The following is a 6,000-nucleotide window of genomic DNA, read 5'->3' as shown; positions in this document are numbered from 1 at the left end:
TGTACGAAATGGAGAGGTTGGAGAATGATCATCACTCAAGTCTCTATGTGGTGAGGAGGCCAGAAGTGTGGGGTTGAAAAGGTGACTTTGGAATGTTTTACATAAGAGAAAACTCCAGGGTCTCTAAAGGTTGGTAATACAGAGCCAGGAAGCAGGGAGTTTGCTGAGTTGGGGGTTGGGGAGAAGTGGTGATGACAAAGGAGAAAAAGGATATAGCATAGCAGACTCAAATCACAGGAAAATAGCTGCCGCTGCTTTGCTGCCGTTACTTTTGATGGCAAAGCATAGGAGAAATGATTGGTGAGGTACACAGTGAAGCTAATTTTTTTTTTTTTTGTAGCGAAAGCTCCTGTCGGAGACATTGTTTTTTGTTTATGAACAGGCGACATTATCTGCTGAGAAATCAGTGTGGAGATAGCGGGGGAAGCCCAACTCCTCATTTATTCTGGTGGTTATACTGGTAGACTACTTGTGTTGTCTTGCATCTTCTCGTTTCCTGGGATTATAGTACAGCTTTCGATGTTGTTTATGAGTCGTTGACCCGACCTAAGGCAGACGTGGCACCATTACACTCAGAACTACTACTCCCAGAGTGCAGTACGGGTTCTGGGAAGTGCGGAGGGTTGGGAACGTCCTCTAGCCTGCTCCCCATTGGAGGAGAACTCACGTTCCCAGGAGGCCACGCGTAGGCGGGGTGCTTTACACGGAAGCTTGCGGCGTCAGGTCCTATCCACCTCTTGTTTCAAGCAGTGGGCGACCCTAGGAGGACCTGCGCCCCTCAGTCAATAGCTGGAGTGCCCGCCAGACGGTACTCGGTCAGGTAAGTGGAATGGGTCGTTTCCTGCAGTGAGGAGACTGGGAGAAAGGGAGGGAGAAGATGTAAACTAGAAGGTGCAAAGGTAGAACATGGGTGGCTTTGATTTCTCTGTTGTCTACCGTTCTAATTGATGAGCAGGTCCCGTTTGAGCAAAGTATGTTTTTACGCTGCTGAAGAAGTCTCGGGTTACTGTCAAAACGCGTTATTTAAGTTGTCATTACAGGCTGCGAAAATATTAAGTTTCTCATTCGCGTTTTGCTGACTTTTCTGTAAGCCAAAAAACTCTCATCACCCATGTTCACCAATATCACTTTCTGCGTTATGATTTCCTTTTTGCTCATGCTTCATTGTGAGCATGAACAATCTTATTCATCCTTTATACCTTATTGCATTTATTTATGTCTGTCTCCCTTTGTATTATGATTCCCTTTAGTAGGAGTCCTTTCTTCCTGAGTTTCATATCCATTGTCTGCTGCTTTAACCATCATATGCAGGCTGACCTTGAATTCACTATATTGCCAAGACTTAATCTAAACTCTTGATATTCCAGCCTCTGCTTCCCAAGTGTTAGTATCACAGGTGTACACAACCACATCCCTATTTTCTGTACGCCCTTAGCAATATTGCCATTTCTCTTTCTCAGTCCTAGTAGGTAGTAGATCTCCAAACCTATGGTTTGAGCATGTTACTGTTTTTTTTTTTTTTTTTTTTCTTGATGGCCAATCGATACCAAATTGATCCTGTATCTGGCTCTTTGGTTAAAATAGCTCTGACTCTCATAACCAATGAATTATCAAGTCTTTTTCTTTGGATTTTATTAATCATATTCAGTGACTTGTATCATCATTCTCTTGGAAAATGTCTTTCCCCTTGAATAGCTATGTCTGGAAGCAATGTACTTAACATATTTATTAAAGAATAAATACATAGTAGGTACTCCATTAAGTACATGGGATACATTGGTAGCAAACAAGACATAGGAGGTGACTAATATAATAACTTACATTTTTTTGGGAACGGGGATAAATAGGAATAATAAATCAATATGGTTAAAAGGTAGTTCGCTTGACAGAATAAAATCCTATCCTGAGAAAGTGAGAGGGATGTGGCTGGATTTCAGATCATTTTTCAGAAACAGTGCTTGTGATAGCAACAAGAGTAATTTTAGTCTATAGCCAAACTTTTCATAAAGATCCCCCCCCTTCTTTAAAATTGTGTGGCTTAACAGTATTCTTTGCTATCTGTTCCAAGGCTATTGCATCACAGTATGTGGCTTATTTGCCATCGACTTATTTCCTGCTATGTCTCTGTCTTAGAGTTTTACTGCTGTGAACATGACCAAGGCAACTTTTATAAGGACAACATTTAATTGGGACTGGCTTATAGGTTCAGAGGTTCAGTCCATTATCATCAAGGCAGGAACATGGCAGCATGCAGGCAGGCATGGTGCAGAAGGATCTGAGAGCTTTACATCTTGTTCCAGAGGCAAACAGGAGAAGTCTAACTTCCAGGCAGCTAGGATGAGGGTATTAAAGCCCATGCCCACAGTGACACACCTACTCCAACAAGGCTACACCTCCTAATAGTGCCACTCCTTGGCCCAAGCATATACCATCACAGTCTCAAACTAAAGAGTTGGTGATTGGATATCAATGAACTGTGTTACCTGAATTAGGGAAAGAGTTTGATACTTAAAAAAAAATACTCTTAACAGGTTCTATAGAATATAAAGTTATCTACCAGTTATAGTATTTTAAGTACACCCAGTGTTCACTTAATTCTTCAGTAGATATTCTTTGTCAGGTATTGTGCTGAAAATTGAAGAGCTAGAGTAAAGCAAACACTTTAACATCTCTTTTAAGGAGAAATGTTAACAGTATACTGAGGAAAATGCTGATAGATTGGTACCTAGTCATTCCTTTATTAATTCAATATTAGAATCTCATAATCTTATCTAATTTGATCATTATGGTTATTATTCCTATATTATTCATCCTTTATACCCTATTGCATTTATTTATGTCTGTCTCCCTTTGTATTATGACTCCCTTTAGTAGGAGTCCTCTCTTCCTGAGTTTCATATCCATTGTCTACTGTTTTACCCATCATATCCAGGCTGACCTTGAATTCACTATATTGCCAAGACTTAATCTAAACTCTTGATATTCCAGCCTCTGCTTCCCAAGTGTTAGTATCACAGGTGTGCACAACCACATCCAACTACAACAGAATTCTCTAAATCCAAACCATAGTAGATTGCCTCATAGCTATAAGGACAAGTCTCTGATATAGCTGACAAGGTAGTTGGTTTTAGAAGTAGAAGGGATGTGAATTATATGGAAAAGGGAGAATAGGATTGATTTGAGAGGAACAGTGAGTACTGTTAATTGTGTCCTCCATAAAGTTATATTGAAGTCTGGGCTCCTGATACCTGTGTATGATACTTTATTGCATATAAGATTGTGTAAATATAGATAAGATGTGGTCCTATTGGAGTAGAGTGGACATGACTACTATGATCAGTCTCATAAGGATAGAAGAGACAATGTTATGTGAAGACAAGAGAAGCATAATTACAGTGCTACAACTGCAAGCCAAAGAATTGCTAGCAAACTACCAGATGCTATGAGACTAAAGATTCTCGACACCCCCCCCCCCCACACACACACTTTGGTATATTACTCCTTTATTTTATATTTTGCAAATATTTTCTTTTTTTCTGGATATTTTCTTTATTTACATTTCAAATGTTATCCCCTTTCCTGGTTTCCCCTCCGAAAAACATCCTCCCCCTATTCCCCCCCTCCCCCCTCCCCTGCTCACCAACCCACCCACTTCCGCTTTCTGGCCCTGGCATTCCCCCACACTGGGGCATACAGCCTTCATAGGACAAAGGGCCTCTCCTCCCATTGATGTCTAACTAGGCCATCCTCTGCTGCATATGTAGCTAGAGCCACAAGGCCTATCATGTGTGCTCTTTGGTTGGTGGTTTAGTCCCAGGGAGCTCTCGGGGATACTGGTTAGTTCATATTGTTGTTCCTCCTATGGGGCTGCAAACCCCTTCAGCTCCTTGGGTCCTTTCTCTAGCTCCTTCATTGGGGACCGTGTGCTCAGTCCAATGGATGGCTATGAGCATCTGCCTCTGTATTTGTCAGGCACTGGCAGGGACTCTCAGGAGACAGCTATATCAGGCTCCTGTCAACAAGCACTTGTTGGCATTCACAACAGTTTGGTGATTGTAAATGGGATGGATCCCCAGGTGAGTCAAGACTAAAGATTCTTCTCTACAGATTTCATAGGTAACATGGACTTAACAACACCTTGATTTTTGCCCTCTGGCCTTTTGAGCTTTGAGGTGATAATTTTCTGTCAGTGGTTACCCATCTGGAGGTTTTTATTTGTAATTTTTATGCCTGCCACAGAAAAACAATTTATAATTCTTAGCAAGATCCAAGTAGAATTGGGATAATAGCTATTGGCCTAAGTGAGAAATGTTTAAGAAAATTGGGAGAAACAGCATTGATGAAAATTTGATAGTTCCATTACATGTTTTTGCTTCTGTGTCTGCTTATGATTCCATGCAATTTCTGAATACTATTTTATATAGCATCTTGTGATTTGTTAGACAGTCACATAGTGCTGATAATTAGTAGAGCTAGGTTTCCTTTTTTCAAACACAGTAAGTGTTCTTTCTGCCACAGTTGTTTCTGTTATCTCAACACTCATCAATATTGAACTGCAAAAGAGTTACAGTATAGGCAAGATTTGACTATATAGGTAGAGTTTTTCCAGTATTACAGGAAAGTAAAAACATTCCTATTAGTAACATCTAGAAAGAAAATCAGATTTCTGTTGTTATAGATGCAATATTTAGTAATCTAAATTTTAATTAGGAACTACTTTCATTGAGTGGGGAAAACTTGCACTACTTCTCTGTAACTTATATCCACTGTTCCCAGTTTTACTCTGAATAGTGTGCTCTCTACTCCAATACATTATACACTTTCTATAAACTTAAAAACTGTTTTAAGTTCCCCCTTCTTCTCTTTTTCTTAACTGTCTTTCCACAAGCCATCCTTTGTATGACATTATCTTCAGATTTCTCACTTCTGTCCAGTCTAGATATACATAGAATTGAATCCACTGTTCTCTGAAGAGTCTAACCAGCACAGCATGGAATAGTAATAAAACTTAAAGAGAGCAAATTGCCCTATTTTTTTTAAACACAATTTAGGATTATTTAAGTATTTTACAGTTACCTCAGACCCTTGGTTCATAATAAAGTTACATCTGATGAAAGCAATCTTTTTTATATTGCTGCAAAGCTTGGTTTTCTTCTTGAAGTTGCAGAGTGACCAAGGTTACTACGTTAATCATCTAAGTACCAATTGAATTCCTATCTTTGTATCTCTTTTTGCTCTTGTCTATTTGACTATATGTCTCTTTAACCCTAGGCAATAGTTTCCTTCCTTATAAAATCGAAGTCACTATTTTCTAGTCCTCATTCTTTGTGAGCTAACATATCCAACCACTAACACCTGTTCCTTTTAAAGTTTTCTTTCCCTTTGGCCTCTGGGCCACATTTTCCCAATTGGTCCTCTTGAGTTTTCTTTGTGGGTCTTTGCTCTTTTATCTTTCCCTCAATTGTTGGTTGTGTCTTGAGTTTTATCATTGACCCTATTCTTTTATATACAATGTATCTTTTATGAATTATATTTTAAATGCCAAATCCATATGAGCTCATCTGTGCAAAAAAGGGCATAGAATCAGTCCCTTGGGGAATTCAATATTTACTGATGAGTAAGGAGAGGAAAAAGTCATCAAGAAGAAAGCCATAGAAGCCAAATACATGGAAATGTTTCAAGAATGAGAATTAGTTAGCATGTTGATAGTTCTTGAGAGGCAAAGTAAGGTGACAATAGAAAAGTGACTATTATTTTATAGCATAGAGGGTGGCTGTTGGTGATTTTAGGAAGCATTATATTTTAGATTGTTAAGAGCAAAAGCCAGAGTATAGTAATATAAAAGGAGGTAGAGAATCAAAGATAATATATAGACAAGAGTCTAATAGAATAATAATACCAGTATGATGATACATGATCAAGGGAGGATTTTACGTCAAGGGAGATAAAAATTATGAAACATTGGTTTGGAAACTATCTATGTACAGAAGAGTCAGGGGA

The 6,000-nt window shown here is 39.0% G+C and overlaps 1 protein-coding gene across 4 annotated transcripts in view; it reads left to right on the top strand.

Annotated features, from left to right (window-relative positions):
• The first annotated feature begins 653 nt into the window (after positions 1–653).
• The window catches only part of Vamp7 (vesicle associated membrane protein 7), a 30,383-nt gene continuing 25,036 nt past the window's right edge, over positions 654–6,000 (top strand). For 3 of the 4 annotated variants that reach the window (XM_029473726.1, XM_029473724.1, XM_021154168.1), the window contains exon 1: positions 654–820. The gene's annotated coding sequence lies outside the window, so the exon portion shown is untranslated. The remainder of the gene's footprint in view (positions 821–6,000) is intronic. The other variant, XM_029473725.1, reaches the window with a different exon arrangement.

This window comes from Mus caroli (assembly GCF_900094665.2).
Source record: "Mus caroli chromosome X unlocalized genomic scaffold, CAROLI_EIJ_v1.1 GL456233.1, whole genome shotgun sequence".
In the NCBI taxonomy this organism is placed as follows: domain Eukaryota; kingdom Metazoa; phylum Chordata; class Mammalia; order Rodentia; family Muridae; genus Mus; species Mus caroli.
Note: the sequence above shows the minus strand (reverse complement) of the source record. Positions and strands in the feature narration are given on the sequence as shown.